The following is a 20649-nucleotide window of genomic DNA, read 5'->3' as shown; positions in this document are numbered from 1 at the left end:
GTTTGACTTCCACTCAGAAACTAGAGCTTGGTGTTTCCGGCACCAACCACGTGGCTTTAAACTAAAATTTATTCAAATTGCAATAATTCTACAAATAATAACTGTGCTGCTTTTCATCTACCTACCGGTTCTATTCGTACACTTCAATTGAATAATTTTTCTGATTGCTAATAAATTTTCATAAAAGAATAAATTGCCTTTGTAAGATAATATTTGAATAAAAATATGAAAAATATAATGATAAACAAATGTAATAACTATTTTTTGAAGTTCTATATTTTAAAATTAATTGTTTAATTCTCATGTCAGAAACGACACCTTTGAATAACACTGCATCCGATGTGGTAACCAAATAGCATACGGTGAAGATGAACTAGCATACGGTGTAGAACAGCTAGATACGGTCACTACATGTGAGTTAATCTACGTTGGCTGTAAATTTATTTTCTCTAAAACGACCTAGATTAAATCGACACAATGGGGAAATAGAGCATTGTCCATTAATAAATTTAAAAAAAAGTATGTGGCAAAATAAGGAACTAAGAATTAGTTGAGGAACATGATCCTTGACATTGGGTTTGTTAATTGAATTTAAAATTAATTTGGGCACAAATCTTTGTGTAATGAAAACTGTTATGTAAAGAGATTAATCATAATTTTACAATGTTTAAATATGTTAATCACATTTATAGTTTTACAACTAAACCGGGTTTTCTCAAATAAGATCTTTTTAGTTTCCTCATCCTAATAATATTATAAATACGAAAATGCTTTTGTTTGTTTGTTTTACTATCACGCTTAAACTATTCAATAGACTGTACTGTCTGTGATTATACTGTAGAAAACCGTAGAGGGGATATCGCGTCCATTTCTCAATGATGAAGTGTACGACACTGATTAGGTATATAAATGCTGATGTAATTCCTAGACTGGACCAAGGAAATAGTATGATATATCAAACAGGATTGGGACGCAAGAACATACTTTACTGTATAATGTATCATCTTTACATTATAATGGGATGAAAATGTCATAATGTAAGCATTGAAATGTGTTAGTATTATTGATGTTGATTTTATGTTTTTATTATCAGTAACAATATATATATATATATATATATATTTTTTTTTTCTAAATTGTATGAATATATATATATATATACATACAATTTAGAAAATTGTACTGTTTAGATTCCAACTTCATTACAAAATTATACATAGGTATGAGCAAACTAGAAGTGCAAAACCTGAAATAAGAATTATTCACTATTTTGCTTAACCTCTGTTCTCTTAATGATGAACACTGCAAAATGGTTACCTGATTCGACTTCGAAGTTCCTCTAAAAGAAGTTGTTCAAAAGTAGTTTAAGTGTTACTGAAATCGTGTGAGCTATTCCAGTCAAATACACAGAATGTTGCCTAATAATTTCGGACGAAGCTTCGAGTATTTCCTAGTTAAAATATAAATCGATCATACCTTAGGAACTTATTATTCTAACATAATATGAACACGTGCAACACAAAAAAAGTGCCAATCAACTCTTTAATCAAACATATGATTGAAATATTTTTGTAATAAATATGTTAAGATCTTTTGGAATGTTATACACCACTGAAAGCAATTCAGATATATGAGATCCTTAAAACGCTCAAAGACATATCCATGAGTAAATAATAAGTCTAATAATAAAAGTGGACGAAGGCAGACACCCTGCGGGGCCCTGCAGTCAGGATGTGAGTTGGTCAGAGGAGACCTCGCTGAATAGACAATAGATTAGCCAACATTAGGTAATTGAGACATCTAACGCGCCGGCGCAAGTTCCAAACTGATCTCTTCCTGAACAATGGGACTCAAAAATGATTGGTCAAACATCAGATCTCTCTGACTGTGTTAGGAAGGAAATTTACTAGTGTTGAACGAATAATCGAGAAAGGACTATTCAAGATGAAATGAATAGCATAGCATTTATTTTAAAACGCTAAGAAAAGAATTTGCGATTTACAATGTTAAAGGTAAATTAAATTAATGGATGCTATTTCTAGCTTAAAAAAGAGACAAGTTTCCCAAAAATCTAAAATTACTTAAAAAAAAAAAACTTAAATAAAGCATATCTTTATGGAAAAGGCGAAGTTAGAGCTCATAAGTCATATCACTCACTTAATCTCCAAAAACTGTAAGGTTAAAGATGAATGAAATATTAATTTGTTGTATTATACCTGCAATTATTATGGAGATCCAAACAACTAATTCTTACAAATTCTGTTTAAGATTTTAACATTATCTGTTTTAAGAATGTTCAACATTTTAATAGAATAAATTGAAAATAAAAAAAGTTGTTATTATAATATGGCGTGTATTTGCTACAATTGGTTTAGTCCATGCTGCTACTTAAAACCAACTAACATCAAGAGAGCTTGCCATAATTTTAATATTTAGAAGTTACTAAGAATATCACATTCGATAAAAGAGATAAAGGTCCATTACAATGTAATAATAATTATGTATTCCATTTAAAAAAAAACACACACACATACAGAGTCGGAATTCTCACTGTCTAGTTTTTCAAGTAATGTGGCAGCGAAACTAAGAAAATAAAATTTTTATCAAAAATAGAAATAAAGAGTCCAGTCATAGCACAGTATTTGTTGTATTCTGTGTTGTCTGATATCTATTAATAGTTAACGTTTAACGTATTGTGATAATTAATACGGACAGAAGATTGAGGTATACCTAGAATCTTAGTATAAATTTAGAACACCGTTCAAAACACTAGAAAATAACGAACTAGTATTTAGAAAATAAGTACATTTATTTCCAGATAAACATAACTTTAACTGTAACGGCAATTTATTAAAATACTGGGGTTCAAGATAGCTAAAATACTGTCTAAAGAACGATTTCTTAACTTTGGGAGTTCAACAGGTTTTTTGTTCATATCTTCTACGACTATAACCAAATTAACAATTCCTAAGTTATCACTTCTGTTATAAATAACCTTAAAACTTTAATGCAAAATGGTGTTACACTTGCAGAATTTTCAATATACAGAAAAGGGAAACGAACTTACTTTTATATTTTTATTTCATATACTCCGCAAAAGTAATTTTTTAGAATCTTTTAATGTTTTATATGATATCTAAAAGTTTTGCCGCATACACTGGTATACTGGTTATGGTTTTACCGTAACCCATATACCAAAGTATATGGGTTATACAATCTTTCATCACAAACATTTCTACAAAATAAAATTTTAATAATGTTTAAAGTTTATGTCTCTTTCCCATGTAAACTGTTAAAGATAAGGTATTTGAAATTGTCTACCTGTTCTACACATAAGTAATTATAATTTTGAATAGTACAATATTTATCGTGGTATTTCAAAAATTCATTAAACTTAAATTCTTATACAAAATAAAAAAATAACAATTTTGTTTTACTTACATTAACCTTAATTTTTTCCATAACACCAGTAACTTCGATTTCTTAAGGCCTTAACCATACAAATACAGACACTCTGAGGAGAGCTTTCAGAAGAAAAAAAAAACAATATCATCCGTAAATGTGTTTAGTTTCCTAAAGAATTGCGCTTACAATAAGTCATCTACGAAAATTAAAGAAAATAGTTGTAGACAAAACCGAACCCTGTGGAGCTCCAGCCTTAATGACTGGATGTAAGCTTAATCAATTATTAAGTCTTACACGTTGCTTGCGGTTTATAAGGAAACTTCTAAACCAATCCTGAGCTGTTCCTCATATCTGTACGGTCAGAGCTACAAGACTTGGCGGGAAGGAATGCGGGAAACTGCTTGAGTAAACAAAGAAGGAGGGGAAGCCGAAGTTGACCAAAACAGATGACCGCGGCTGCAGTGGCGATGAGAATGACCCATGGACCGTGGAGAGAGGCAATTGTTAAACAAATTCCCGCGGTCATTTCATGGACCAACGGAGCCGAAGACGGGCCTCGGCTCAGCCTCTGACTGCGGCTTTCGTCGCCAACCTAGACTCTTACACCTTAGTCTATAGATGACAGCGAAGAGTGGCGTGGTATTGCTTGGAGATTATACCAGCATAGGTGTGATATTGGATGTCGTAAGTCTCGCCGGTGGCCATTGTTGGATCGAATGTCTCAATGTTGTTCACAACATGTGGTTGCTCCTTTATCTAACACCAGGTTAACTGTGGTGCAAGAGCAAATTTTATGAGGAGCGCAGCAAATCTCATATGGTCTATTATAATGTGACGATCTGCAAGTCATTGATATTTATATGATAAGTGACCTGTGTTGAGTGGTTTGCACGTCGTGAAGGTTTGGCGATTACAGGTACCGTGATAAACTACCTGGAAATCACGATACTTAGCTTATCGTGATTACCTGTCATTAAGGATGCGCAAAACATAATGTTGAGGCCAGTGGCATCTTCTATCGTCGCGTAATCTGGCCCTTTGGGATCCCTATGTTTGGATTTTACGTCTCAGCTTCTTAGGAAAATCACGACTGGAGTCTTCAGATGAGGAAATTCGAACTTCAGTGGGAGAAACACGACAGCCACCAGTAACCAATGTATCTATGCAATTTGTGGGGGTTGAATGAATTGAAAAGTGTAATATTATGAAAAAAATGCTCTTTGTGTATTTGTTTTCCTATTATTTTATCATAGTTTCCATGCCTCAAAATAAAAATATAAACTACCCAACAAAATCATGATGTGAATAATTACAGTATTTGGTCCTTGGAGATCGTTAGAATAAATGTTGGTCATCTCAATTATTCAGTGCAGTATGTCAACAAGGAAATAGTTTGGAACTCGTATTATAATAAGGTTTGCATTCTTGAGCTATAAAATATAATTTAACTTTTAAGGGTAGATTTCAACTTAAATCGCACTGAATCGTATAGGCTATGTTATGAATAATATAACCATATTATTATTTACACATATAGTTAATCTCAGCAGTTTCATCACTGAGAGCTTGGACTTTTATGAAAATTTAATATTGAAATATGTATATATACAAATTTAAGTTCAAATAACCTAAGAACCTTGGAACTTCAACAAATAGTATAAGAAAGCTCCATAGTAAAGGTTCATTTACGACACAGTGGAAATAATTAAACAAGACTTAAATAATTAAATCTATTTAGTAAGTATAAAGCTGTGCAAAATATCAAATCCGAGGAAATAATTAATTATCAGACCACAATGTGGTCGCCGAACACGGCGCTGGAGTAGTCAATTGAGGTACATAGAGCGTTGGTGGTCCAGCATCCCACATGGATAGTCTAATGAAACTTTCAATTATTGTACTAGTCAACATTTTACGTGTATCGATATATAGCAGTGTCTTTTTATCCTACAGAGACTTTTTAATTTCCAGATAATCTTGAAGTGAGAGAAATTTATTATATTAATCCAAACAGAGTAAATACATATTTTAAAGATTGTGTTCATAATAATTATATTGATAATACCTTGCAGTACAACTTTTAGTTTCACCAAATATGCTAGGAAATTAAAACTCTTTTGACTTTGTTGTTCCAATAAGAGTTTTTGCAATATATGTATTTGTTTTATGGATTTATATATATATATATATATATATATATATATATATATATATATATATATATATATATATATATAGGATAGATCCACATGCTCTTAAACAAATGGCACAAATGGCATACCAGGTAAAATATAAAAATTGAATACTTTGAACAGAAACTGTTGATAATTAATACAATTTGATTTTTTCACTTTTCACTGTTTAAAAAAAATGTTTGAGCTCTAGGGTTTATAGATAAATATATTTTATTGAATTAAATGATTTAATGTTTTTTTCTTCTCAGGCTATGCAGCGTTTTCTGTAAGTATGACATTACTGATAAAAAACGGAAATGTATTTAGCATTGTGGAAATATGGAACAATAAATTTAATACTGCTAATAGTCTTATAAAAAGATTTTATATTTTACAAGACTTATTGTTGTGTTTCTACATTGATCTGTTAAACCTAGCATACGATTCACCGAACAGAATATGAGGCGGCCTTGTAAACAAGGAACACAGAGACGAACTAGTGGCGGAATTCTCACTTACTCATTGTTGCCAACTGTTGCATCACAAACAATCGCTCCTATTGGATGGACAATTGCTATAATTAACGGACAAGAATCGTCCTGTTGGAGCAACCGCGAGGAAATCCTGTTCACTTCCTAGAAGAGGAAGTTTACAATGCAGAGGTTCCAGATTAGATCGCAATGCTTTGATTTAGTTTCCCTGGTTCAAAATAAATTGATGTATTAGTTTGTGAGGTTTATTTAGTGTGTGGACGAATGAACAATATTAAAAGAACAAGATTCCCTCATATATGATTGATTGTTTATATTCATTATTTTCACCTTTCCACATTATCTTTTGGGTAAGTGCGAAACACTAAAAAATAAATAAAAATAGTACAATTCCAAACCATATGTTGAAAATAGAATATTTGTTCTAGTATTTGTTGGTGTATTTGTTGTGTTTTTGTCTATGTATATTAAAAATTCTGTAAGTAAGAAGTCTCAAAATTACATCATAAATTCTATCACGCTATAAATTATTACTTAAAAAGTATTATAATCATTTCTAGGTTGTTAATATACATAAGGAAGAACATATGCCAGTTCCAAGGAGAAAGATATTCCAAACGAACTCGCCTGAAACTCAAAGCATTTCAAACAGAATCATCTCTATACAGTCTAGTTCATTAGCTCATCTCGTTAATTAATATCGACTAGCAAAAATATAACCGAATAATGAGATGGGTAAAACAACTGATTAGGCATAGCAGGGGAGGAGTAGAAGAATGCACTGGACGGTGACTCCACGATAGCCTTGATCGCACAATGAGATGATGGTAATTAGTAAATAGCATCTCACTGGACGGTGAGATAATGCCGAGAAACAATGAGACATCCCAAGGTCAGGTTCAAGGTTCACGAGGCACTAAAGAGAACATCAAGTCAGCCGACGGAAATTGGTTATTGTCACTTCGTTCAGGAATCTGTGACCAAGACTTTTTCATTCGAACAACAACTTATGCCAAAAGGAGCTGCCGAATAACATGAGGATTTGTAATACTGTTATATTTAGTTACACTATTAAGGAAATTTGGCTCATTTGGCTTTTAATTTGTCAAAGTTTAAACCCACGTTTTATTTTGATCTCCTGCTCCTCTTGGCTTGTATCAGTCTTGGCTAATTCTATCGAGCAAGTAAATTAGTAGCCTAATATCAGACGAGTATGTGGATGGATTTATAAAGAAAATTCAGTATTCTAGTTGAATAAAATTTTGTAGGAATGCTTGGATGCTATAACAAATATTTATTTTTATAACATGCCTGATTTAACTAAATAAACTTAAATGTTCCTACATGTGTTACCATTAATGTTTACACGCCTTGCTGACTACTGCAGTATGAGAAACTATTAAACAACAGCTACTTTTGTAATATCAAATTCAAATTTTCTTGTATCACAGTATTGTGTACTCTATGTATTCTATGTGTATGTTCTATGTATCCTATCTATGTGTATTCTCTATGTGCACTAATACATTTAAAAGAAATAATACATTTTAAATAATAATATAAATAATAATAAGAAAAAAAGATACAATTTTAACAATATTTTTGGGGGCTTTTATGAAATTCCCCCATCATCCTAAGTTGTAAATTAAACAATGGTTGCGGTGGGTGCACAATGCTACTATCCACGCTGTACCAAAGTCAGTACATGATTCGTGTCGCAATGAAGATGTTAAATTTATTTCTTTTCATTTTGAGATGTATTGTTATTAGCTGTAGTCTTTAACTTGTAATTGCCTTTTTGTATATATATATATATATATATATATATATATATATATATATATATATATATATAGATTAGTCTCGTTAATTTGTCTTCATAACTGCATGCACAGTTTTGCTTGTACGAATATTTCAGAAGTCTCTGATATCTAAAAAGCTTTATACTGTAGGGTTTAACTAACATGCTCGTGCATAAATTTCGATAAAACATTCTGCATTGTTGGAGTAAAATAAATAATCTATCTTGTAAACCTTTGTCATAGTGCTGCAGTCAATGTGAAAAATTTGCAAACTGAAAGCGGAAGTCTGATACATTAAGATAGTATCATCCTTGGACAGTATTTTAGAGTGCTTCTTCCGGTGGGAACACTCGACTTTGTTAGCGGCCGTTGCCACAACTGATTTTGCTATTCCGACCGGTGATGGGCTAATGGATGACGTGAGAAATAAGACTAATTATGTCTATTTACAAACCCCTCCTGAGTGCTTTATTGTAGGGTAATCTGAAACAAGAGTTAACCTCAAGGGTAAATTTGTATCTGAAGTTAATTCTGTGATTGTTCTTTTGTTTTCGCTTTCAAAGAACTGCCTCCACCACTTATCGCTATGGCGATCTGCCATAAACACTGCAGTTTGACCGCCGCTCTGCGCCGTTCCATTATTTACCGAACGCCCCGCGCCGCAGCACCGGCTTCGCTGTTCTGATAAGTACACATTCCCGCAGTTCTGCACGAGTAGCCCGCTACTCCACGCGATATTCTAGCATTAAGGTCGTATTTCCGCGGGAAAAAAACGATCCAATACCGGTCGTAACCAAAGCGGATCAATTCTTCTTCAGTTTATTGTTCACTATTGAGCTTCTTGTTTACTATTAAAACGCATTCTTCATCGTCTTCCAATATTTTCAGTTCAATGGTATAACAACTTAATACAATAGAGTTTATAAATATAGTAATACATAAAGAATACATAAAATATATGAGGCTGTTTGGCCTGGATATAATGAGGGGGAGTAAGATTTTTTATAACCGCTTTTGAAAATCTGAGAAGAACGTGTATTCATATTTTAAATACGTACTTTTAAAGTTTTCTCAAAAGCCCATTTTTTAAGTATTCACATTAATCTTATGAGAGAGTTTTGTTAGACTTTCTCTGAAGTGAATCCATCAATGAAACCCATCCATCCAAAAAAGTAAAAATCATCAGTTTTTGAACAACGGTGTACAAAATTAGGATTATTGTTCTTATTCTGAAACTGAAAAGTAAATGTAATTTTGAATGGCTTCTCTGTAACAGATTCACTTTCCTAGTGGGGTTCACTAATGACTCATTTATACTTTTCAGCTAAATTTCAAGATATTAAGTGAAACGAGTGAATACAGATAATATAGATTGCTATTTATTAGCTAGCTATTTCATAGTTATTGGTTAACATATTAAAGGTAAATATGGCCCATTTAAAAACCCAAAGACGTAAAAGTGTCAAAATATGGTGCAGGCCTTTCTTCTTTATATACAACACCACCACCACTGCGTCCACACTACCAGGACAATTGCCACCGGAAGGTGGTTTTTCGTTGAGGTGGTTTTTTAGATGCCATGATTTTAGTTATATATTTATATGAAATAAAATTCAAATATTAAATTGATTGAGATGCATATGTTTTGTAGTTTATGCTATTATTAATATGTATAAACAACTACACATACAGAAACTGTAATTGAAATGGTGAGTGACCTTTCTAAAAAATAATTTTCTCAACCTAAACAATACTCTTATTAAAATTGTGTAACATTGCATACGGTACTTAATTCCATACATTAGCTTTATTCAAAGACAAGAGTTTTTTTATTAAGTAATATTACGGTGAACATTTTAATGGACTAATGGATATAGGCAACTACATATATGCCAAATTAGACCAAAATTTATCCACGAATGGAAGTAATAGATTTTGAAAACTTCAACGCTGTAGAACAGAAGGCGCTCTTTTTTTTAGTTGATGATACAGTATCAGCTAAAGAGTACATACATCTCCTAGAAAAAGAAGACGACGGAAATCACCCCACAGATTACACGCAATTTACCGCAGTGAGTAATGCGACTTGTCGGAGCGCACAGGTACCTACACCGGCCGAGTTGGCAATTACCAGCGATGATGACGTCATGGCCTTGACCCCGATAGCGGTCGCGGGGTCGAGTCCACAGAGTTGTGATACCTGATGACGGTGTGAGATCGCGGCGTGAAACGTTGTGTTTATTTAAATAACACTCTAAAAATAAATATTATTGGTAAGTGTCAGCGAAGGCAAAAACTCGGACGGTTGAGACATACCAAATATGTTTGCCTTATCCTAAATAGCATGTTAGGTGGTGTACAGGTTTTAGTTTTATTAATGAAACAAAATGAATTTCACGAAAACTTAAAACTTGAACTATCCACACAATTTCACGACGGTATACGTAATAAGAAAAAGCGTGCCACAAGAAGTTATTAGGTTGATCTGTGAAATAATAAAAATTTGCTACACAAAATATATATATGGCAGTAAACAAAATTTGGTAACACCTAGATTTGCACAAATATACACGATTAACTTATATGCAGACAACATTAAAAAAAATCAATAAAATCAATGCAATGTATTGCTTATTAAATAATAAAAACGTTTACATATTTCCGACTCAGTCAGACAGTAACCAATGACCAGATTGGTTATGGTATACTATGGTTATAGTAAATATATGATAATCTATTCCTTTGATTAAGGGATATCCTAATAGAGACCACAAGAAAATAAAATATGCAAATAAGTCATATTATATAAGTTGCAGCTTTATACATTTATATACTTATTGGTCACACAACCTAAAAAATATAATGAGTGGTATATTTTAACACACACACACACACACACACTCTCTCTCTCTCTCTCTCTCTCTCTCTCTCTCTCTCTCTCTCCGTCTCTGTCTGTAGAACATGCAGTCACGATGCCGCTCGGCGGTATGATGACGAAGCTGATATTGCATGTCACTCGCGTGTCATACACCTTGTGCTCGTCATACTGTACATAAATAAACACTGTCAATACTCATATCGCTACCTACAAACTGTACTCGCGTTGTACATGCATTTTAGAACCATTGTTATGAGGCCAAGAGTCAATTTGTACTCGTATATAAACACACCGTTTGCTATTTATTTAAATTGACAAAGAAATTTACCCAACGAAAGAAAGTAATCAGCCACAAAATGATGGTATCAACATGGTACAAAATATGTAATAATTCTTTCAGACTATATTTGTATTTGTGTGTCAGTTAATACCTACCGTCAGACTCGTAAATACATGTTAAATCAGCGTCATATAACCTCATACATACTCTTAAAGTGGTGAATTTTAAATTATTTTCACTAAATCATTACCTGTTTAGGTTATAAATATTTAAAAATTAAGTTTTTAAGGATATATGGATACAGTTAGCATTGAAACAGTAATTAATTCCTTATAATCTTGAGTATTTGAATACATAATTGTTGTGTAAACTTTTGGCACCAACGTGCTCTTCGATTTACTACTAATACCAATCGCCATTCTTCGGAAATACTTAATTCACTATAATCAAGTTATTACCTAAAACATCTGTAACGACAAACAGCTTAGTGTATGGAGTTGAAATCTTTCAGAGCAATAGGTAACTTTTCTCTTCTTTGGGAGCTTATTTTGTACGTAAAATATAGTACTCTTTCTACATGAATCAGAAAATGTATGTAGATTTAATGTAAACTGAAATATTAATACAGCTTATTTGATAAATTCTTTATGTAATTGAATTCTTATCATGAATTGCTGATTTCTGAATTTTTTGAAAATTGTTATGGCAGTCGAATCGTCGGCTGAGTACGTTAAGTAGCTTTGAACGAAATGGTCTAAAAAGCTTGTTAATAACCTCAGCCAAGATATTTAAAATACTAACACAAATTTATGTGGATTTTTTAAAATTGTTTGAGCTTTTAGTGGAACAGTAAAGTTAGGGTTCTACAACCCTCGTTATGTAGGTTTTGGTAAACAACACTTTATAATTGATATATGTGATGTGTGTGTGTGTGTGTGTGTGTGTGTGTGTGTGTGTGTGTGTGTGTGTGTGTGTGTGTGTGTGTGTGTGTGTGTGTGATACTTTAAAACTGGAATTGGTTTTAGGATACCTGGACATGTTCAGTCAAATTATATAAAAAATTTACGCACGTGCAACAATGAGACAATAAACTGCAATACATTGATTTTGTACAAAATTTACTTAAAAACTAGAAAAGTAGGTTTCTAAATGGAGGGGGCTTAACAATTTTATTTTAAATTTCACGAAAATATGAAACAACCCCGCCATTGTTTTACTCCGTAGTGTTTTATTTATTTATTTATTTTTGAGCAAAAATAACATGGCAGATTCAATTCATACATTTAAACCAACATAAATGAAGCCATCTTAATCGTAAGTGTAATCGTATGATCAGTACAAAATAAATGTATTACTTATAATTTATCGCTTTTTATCAATCACTATGGTCCAGGTCTATAACTACTTTATAATCTATCTTACGTTTCTTCACATATATTTTACCGTTATCGTGGAATTTTTTATTACATTTTTGATTGCATTTTTGAAACGACCGCCAACCTAAAGATTTATTTTTAATTTCACGTCAAAAGTTACGTCAAAAAGCTCCTACTAACATGGAGTAAAGAGTAACTCGAAACATTTCTGTACTTCGGGTTGTAATTGCCACGTGTGTATATATTAATTTTACAGCAATATATATGCTCTTTTTGGTCAGCATCTATCATCTGTAAATAATTACCAGTTTCCCTATGTAAACACACATCTGAGTGTAAACATACAATCTTTGCAAACGCCCAGCCAATAAAATTATACGTTTTGAAACTTTCTGAAGTACTTCATGAAGTACTTAAAGTACGAAATTAATATCGCAATGCGTCCTTAGTGCATATTATTAATCAGATTATAAATATGGAACTATGAATGAGTCACACACAGAAGATCAGTTCAGTTGGATAACAAGGTGAACGACTCCTGGCGGGGTGCTGCTGTTATGGAGAAAGTATGACAACAGAGTCACGGTCACTGCGGCATTGAACTTGGTACCATTTGTTTACTACTTCTCACGTGACGTAACTATTACAATCTCTACCTCGGCTAGAAATTCTATTATACTGTAGCTATTATAGTTGAAAGATATTTTTAATATCTGAAAGACTGCATTGGTACTACATGCTATTATTTTTTTCTGGCCGGTTGTAAAATGTTCGGATATAGAGTATTACCATATTATAAAAACTAGTACCATCACTGTTTATTAAATGAAAAATAAATAGTAATTATTAATTTTTATTATTGAAATTTCCCTCCAACTATGTCATAAAGTTTTAATAAAGCATGGCCACTTAAACTAATTTGGATAATTCTCAAACGATACCCAACATACAAGAACGTTCTAATATTTTTGGACTAAAATAAAAGAGGATAATAAAGTGAGAAATGATTAACCTGAAATAAAACTTAACCCTTCCCGCGCTACGGCAATTTGGGACGCACCATACCCAAACGCTACATATACCTCAAAATTTGTTTTTCCATAAAGTCAACGCTAATGTAGTATTTGAGTTTGTTACCATATAAAAAGACTTTTGGGAACGAAAAAAGTATATTTTTTTAATACGTTTATTTAAATTATAAAACAATATAAATACACCAAATTTAACGAAATGTTGAACGAAATTTACTATCGTGTATAATATTATATTATAGTATATTATATGTATAGTATGTATATTATACAATTAAAATAAAACATTAATGGGTATAAAAAGATCTAAAATTAACCATCACGGTGTTCAAGATAACGTCAACGTGTGGTACGTCTTGAAACATGTATCCGGGTGCAGGTTCGGCCGGGTGGTGCATGTCTCGCACACGTAAATGGTCTCCTTGCGTAAACCGTTGCGTGTACACACAACACATCTTCCCAATATGTCAAAAACCAATTTGACAACGTAAACACAACAGTTCCACTCGCAGTACGCGAACGAACTAAACCGGCGAGTTAGTTCGTCAGTAGCGCTTGTGTCTGGCAAAACAGGCAGTGGCATGGGTAGTGCGCTGCCATTTTGCAGCTTGGAGAAAAAACCGGGAGGCGGGGACAACTATTACTGTGCTTTTCTATTGAGGGATAAGTACTCCATCAGTTGCTGCACTCCACCGGCAAAACTGAGAACTACTTACTCCCAATAATAACCTCAATGTTTAAAAGCGAATATATTTGTCAACAGCGTTTTGAGCAAAGTAAATATTGGCGGTTATATTTGTCAACAGCGAACGAAGGGTTAATCTAATGAGCTATATTTTCCCACAGCACACATCCAGAATTGTTGTGGCTTTAGTCAATCGAACCGTTTAAGCCACGGTTTTATGTATTAAAATGAATATTTCAGCCTAAATAATACAATATTAAATTCTTTTCTTCGGTATTCTTCTTTTACTGATTCCCCTAAAAAGTTTAGAATAATTTTAAAATATAACTGGCGTGTAAGGAATCCCCCTAAAAAGAAAATTCGTGTTTAAAGGAAATATTTATTTATATAAAAATTACTTGTAAAATTATTGCTACAATTTGTATAGTTTATTATTATTTTTTTAATCTTAGAGTTTTATGTCTAATCATACGTAGTTTATTTCAAGAAAATTTTGTTTTTACTTCGTTAACAATTCTTGTAATTAATGTGCTACAATTATTGTGCATCGTTCACATCAAATGTAATTCTGAGATCACAATTATTTTCATACGAAATTCGATACACTTTTCCAACAGCTCAACAGTTCCATTTAATCCATTACTCAAACTATGTCAACCCCACACATACAACCTTTAATAAACAGTAAACGGAAGATTTGCTTTCAAACTATGTCGGTTTAAGGCGAACCTCGATCCTATTGTTGAACTGTAATAGCGAATAAATATTCACTACACGGTAACCTGAATAGGAGTGACTCTCCGCCAACAAATGTTTTCATGTTTACATTCTAAAGTAGGTTAAGTGTGTCAGCGTAGTGTTTCCGTGCTATGCTATAAGAATGTCCCTGATATTTCTCTTCAAGTTGTTTCGGATACTGTGTTTGTGAATTAACTAATTAATGTATTTCCTATTTTATTAATTGGTATTCTTCTGTACCTAATGGACATCTTGGGGATTTAACCTACAAACTCTATGTTGTACGGTTGCAATATTTGGTTGCGAAAAACCCAATTGTTATACAACCTAGAACAACAAACGTTATTTGAGCAACTTTCCGACGAAATAGCTCAATAAATCAGATAGGCTCCCACCAGTGTGTTGGGCATGATCATCTATAAATAACTTCATAATTTGGTTGGTCATGAGTTGGTTTTGTTTTATATTGCAATGCCAATATCCACAGGTCTTATAATAAATTGAGATTTTCAGTTCAAAATATTGTAAGCTGTACTTAAACTTTATTTAAGGTAGAACGACGCTTGATAACTTAAAAAATATTTTTAATTAAAATTGTAGCCTACTGTGAAAACATATGCTTGAGAGGGAAAAAAAACCACTAAAACGCCATTTTTTAAATCTCAAATCTACTTTATCTAGTCTAATCTAGCAGATTAACAGTAGTATATAATTAATAAATTAAGATTATAACAAAACTGGGAATAAATCGTTTGTAAGTGCTGCTTGCAAGTTTCCCACAATGATTGCTTTATAAAATTTAAAAAAATATTTACGAATATTTTGTTCTAGAACCTAAAATATAAAATCGATACACATAAATATGATATTATATATCATTTACATAGTGTATCCACGATATATATATATATATATATATATGTAATAAATGGAAACGAATGTAGGAAATATATATATATATATATATATATATATATATATATATATCCATTCGTTTCCATTTATATTTTGTAAGGTAGCATAATACATTCCTCTTAATGTGAATATAAAACCGTCATACATTTGATCACCAGAACTCCAATACTTATTTTATTAAATCATATTTCATGTTCAAGCCAATGTAAATTTGTTGTAAACACCATAATCCACATTTCAAAATATCGATTATAATAACAACACATAATGAATGACAAGGCTTACTCCAACGTGAGCATTCTGCGTGTCCTGGCATTCGCAACAAAAGCTATTACAACATACGTATATATTATCAATGGCTGCAGACATGATAAGGTCGGGTCCAAGGTCAAGGACGGAAATGTCCTGATCGTGTTCTGAGATGATCCTCTTCCGACACGAAGGATATCCTGCCTCAGTTACGAGATACGCGCTAACTAGCATCTCTATGCAAAACAGTCAAATCGTCCTTGGAGCTGATATTAGTTCTGGCAATTATAACCAGGATTAGGATGATTATGTGGTTGGTCCTCTGCCTCTAAAGCCAGGTTCGAGGAATTATAAAAAGTAATTATTTTAAAATTTTGTCAGGCAAAAACACTTGAAATTTAGCTGTCGTGATTTCTATTTTGGTAAACTACATCAGCTGAGTAATCTGTCTTTGTTGCATAATGTGCCCACATTTTAGCAACTGTAATGTATTTACATCAAACAATACAGCACGTTTTAAATTCGTTATGAATTAGCTACCTTCAGTTTTAAAATGGTTTCAATTTACTATGAAAACTATATCTCTCAGTTGTATTTACTTGCTTCACTAATTACGCACTATTTCTTTAAAGAAAAGAAACATATTATGTCTGGTTATTTATGTGAATAACTGCCCATGCTTGAATACTCCAATTATTTAAGGAAATTTAATTTACTGCTTATTAAAGACATGTCATTTAATGTTTTGTCTAATATAATCATGTACATTGTATTATGCAACATATTACCCTGTAAAACGTTGAATTTAAACATTACACCTACAATGTTTAGCAGATTATTTAAAATTATTTTATACGTAATATATTTTAATGGAAAAAATTAAGTTTTTATCATATTACCCATATTTCTAAAATTAGCTGGAGCTCTTCCTTAAGCAAGAGTATTGTAACTAGTATCTTGCATGCAATTTTAGAACACGCAAGACATAAACACGTGATCTGCAGCTTAGTGCAAGCTGAACATGTACGGGGTACAGTAATATAACATTCGGCACGTGCCAATGCTGCAATGTATAGAATGGAATGCAACAAACCCGCAACGTCTCGATAACCGGCCATTGCGCGTCGTCATGTATCGAGTGACAGAGAAGATCACGTTCCACAGGTCAAGGCCAGCTCTCGAGTGTGTGCTGTACCACAATCGAATCCGAATTTCTTTATTACGGATCACAATTTTGTTGCTGGAATTGCATATTATTCATCAAGTAAGAAAGAAATAAATAAAGAAAGGAATGCTCTGCTTAGAGAGGTTAAGGCCGTTTATTAGTTCTCCCATTGTTGAAATATAGGTTTCTGCCTTCTTGAAGAAGTAATAAAAACTGTCATCTTAAACACCTTATATTTCAAGAGTATTCCTAACAATATACAATTGTGCTATGATATACTATTTTAATAAAAGTTTCGTCCTAACTTGCATACATTCACACTATACTTATAACATTAACTCTGGGCGTAAGAGTCAGTATGGAAGACACCACATATGGAAGTGTTCCACACACTGCTCAATAAATTGTCGACTGGTATTCATAGGGTCAATGAAGTATTGAAGGTAAAATTGTAAATCTTAAATTAAAATACTAAGTTTTTTAATAAAGTTAAAATCTGTAATTAAAGTATCAGTTTTCTTGTAAATATTGCATGAAATTATTTGTACGAATAGTTTATACGACTTTATTAATTATGATATCTCGATTCAAATAAAAATATCATCGTCAATATTTATTTAAAATTGAATTATGAAACTTCTAAGAAAATGTAATGAGTAATGGAATAATGTAGATAGGGATCTTTCATTCAAATACGGTAACAAGCAAAATTTTAAAACGAAAGAAACAAGAGTCTTGAACGAGTTGAATGCATAGTAATTTTATAGCGATTTGTAGCCTAGTATTCCAAGAGCTCATGTTGCTCCTTGTTCTTCCACTAAAAATGGCGAACACTAAGCCTGTTATGATAACGATCCTAAGGTGACATTAACTTGCAAATGTAATTATCATTACTCGTACAGGAGCGCCTCCAGGTAACTGGCGTTGTAGTCTCCGACCGTGCCGGTAAACCTGTCACTAGAGAGATTACCACAGTAATAACGTGGCTCTTATTACTTTGTAGGCTTTGTGTGCATTACCTTCTACCATTAGGCAAACAATTGAACTTGAATATTACCAGGCTAAATATTAGGAAACCAATATTAATCAAGAAAATTAACGCGTTACAATCATAATTGGATTGTACGCTTTTTAACAATTGGTTTAACCAACTGTATGTGCCTATTAATGTTTCAATAATTTGTTCATTATTTCTTCGCGTAGAGAAACAAAAAACCTTTTTAAAATCAGTACTTTGAATGTTATAAAAACTCGAAGATTAATTTTTATTTTTTATCCTATAACTGTTATTATTTTCTATTCACTCACACATTTTGTGTCTGTTTTTATATGACTTACTTTATTGTACTCAAGCACGACCGCCAATTCACCTGAAGTTCCAGAATAAAGGAAGGCAATCTAACTGATTGACATAACATTCTAACATCTAGAGCATTTTTTTCGAATGCCATTTATTAAAGTAACAGCTAAAGTGTAAGAAACGATTGTCATTTGAATGCGCATTCACTGGGTTTAAAGATTATTTTTAGTGTTATGACTCATTACATAAGATTGCATTTGCCAAGCTTACAAGCTGTGTAATGATATAATTATGAATTAATATCTATTTAAATGCTACTACGTACAGGTAGATCACGCTCATAATACGTAGTATATTTTTTTTAAACAGACTAGAGAATGACATTTCACTTTAGCAGCTCTTCTTAGCTTCCGCTGTATATTGATCGGTTTGTGAATGAGTTGGACTGTTTTAGCATACAAACAGATCTTGCACTTTTACTACGCACATTCAAATCCTACTGGAAATGACTGAGAGGACCTCGTCTAGACAAGGTTTTCCTCCCACGCAATGTATATTTATTACTGTCGGCATGTTTCATTCATGTTATCTGAAGTGTGTACCTTCTCATAATTACTATAATTTTAGTTCATACGCTGATTAATATTCTTCTAATTATCTCTTGACGTGACTTACCAACTAAAATCTTACACTGCATACGATATAGTAGAGCTTGATTGACAGTTATAATAAGTGATTTTAGATTTAAACCATTTTATTTTTAGCAATATTTCTGTTATAGATTTGTACATACCAATATTTGTTCTTGGTAACAAAAAAGTACAATAATGAATGAAAAATACTTGATTTTGATCATTAATATGCTCTTTTGGTTTATTAATGAATATGGACCAATCCTACTGTACCCTAGGGGTTCATTTTCATAATAGTAAATACAAGTGCATGTGTAAAGTACACATATGAAATATTATTATTAAGTTTGTCTCTCTCTATTTGATGTCAAGAAATAATACTATTGATAATTTTCAAACTATAAGTAGTTGAACATTAAATTTAATCGAACATTCATTTTTAATTTGCACTTTGAAATAAAAAATTGCTCTACTATGTATAATTTTGTGTTTAAATAAACAAAAAATGAGAAGACGTTTTGTAGCTTAAGGCTGTTTTTTTGGACTGCATTGTTTTGATTTTGATGTAAGCTGTAAGCAATAGGATTGAATGGAATGAAAGATCGCAAATATCATCTCGGTTTAAATCTAGGTAACATCATCAAATTTGTTTAAATTCCATTAACACATTTTTAATAACGTCTTGTACTTATTTCTCCTCATACATACTTTGGTTTGGGAGCCTTCGACAAGCTTCTAAATGTTTTATTACGCTAGTTAATTGAAAAATAATACTCGTTTGTTTTCAACTAAACTGTTTACATTAATTATGTATTATAATTTAGGAGACGTTTGTTTCGTCATTATAATATGGATCTAAAACCTCATTATATTCCTTTATCTAAAATGAATATGTAGTGTACAACTATAAAAAAGTGAAATTATTCACGGTCAATAATACTACAAAATATTAATTTGCAAATTTAATTTTGCACAATCATGTTAATTCCTTAAAAATGTAATAAAACATGATAATATAATTTCAGACCCAGCTATTTCTTAAGAATTATGTTGTATAGAAATGCTACAAGGTTTTTTGAAGAATAAGTTATGTTCAGATTAAGAACAATTTTATATCAAAATAACTTATAAATGACAGTTAAAATTGCCATTAAAGGTGATTATTAATTATATTGTTTATAGATTTAAATACGATACTAGTATATTTAAAAAGTAAGACTGCAGTTACTCACGTATCTTCACTCCTGTATATGGCACTACACTTCGCGGTCGGTTTGGAATTGGCGAGCCCGGCGCGCAGGCCACACTTATAGCTGTTTATCGGCGGCTCTGGTTGCCATGGTGACGCTAGTGGAGGGGGGCATTGTTACTATCATTGTTGCTACATTTGGCGATCACCTGGTTTATTTCCAACCCAAACATTGTTTATTGGATTTAAATGCTGAATTAAATCTCATAGTTGGAATGTTATCGGCTAGAAGTAATATTTACACTAGAAGTAATATGCCCAACTTGTACCCAAGTGCGA

The 20649-nt window shown here is 32.2% G+C and overlaps 1 protein-coding gene across 1 annotated transcript in view; it reads right to left on the bottom strand.

Annotated features, from left to right (window-relative positions):
• LOC124354288 (collagen alpha-2(IV) chain-like) overlaps positions 1-20422 on the bottom strand; it is a 71239-nt gene extending 50817 nt beyond the window's left edge. Inside the window, exon 1 of the mRNA XM_046804628.1 lies at positions 20354-20422. The gene's annotated coding sequence lies outside the window, so the exon portion shown is untranslated. The remainder of the gene's footprint in view (positions 1-20353) is intronic.
• Positions 20423-20649: the final 227 nt, after the last annotated feature.

Source organism: Homalodisca vitripennis, chromosome 2, assembly GCF_021130785.1.
Source record: "Homalodisca vitripennis isolate AUS2020 chromosome 2, UT_GWSS_2.1, whole genome shotgun sequence".
In the NCBI taxonomy this organism is placed as follows: Eukaryota; Metazoa; Arthropoda; class Insecta; order Hemiptera; family Cicadellidae; genus Homalodisca; species Homalodisca vitripennis.
Note: the sequence above shows the minus strand (reverse complement) of the source record. Positions and strands in the feature narration are given on the sequence as shown.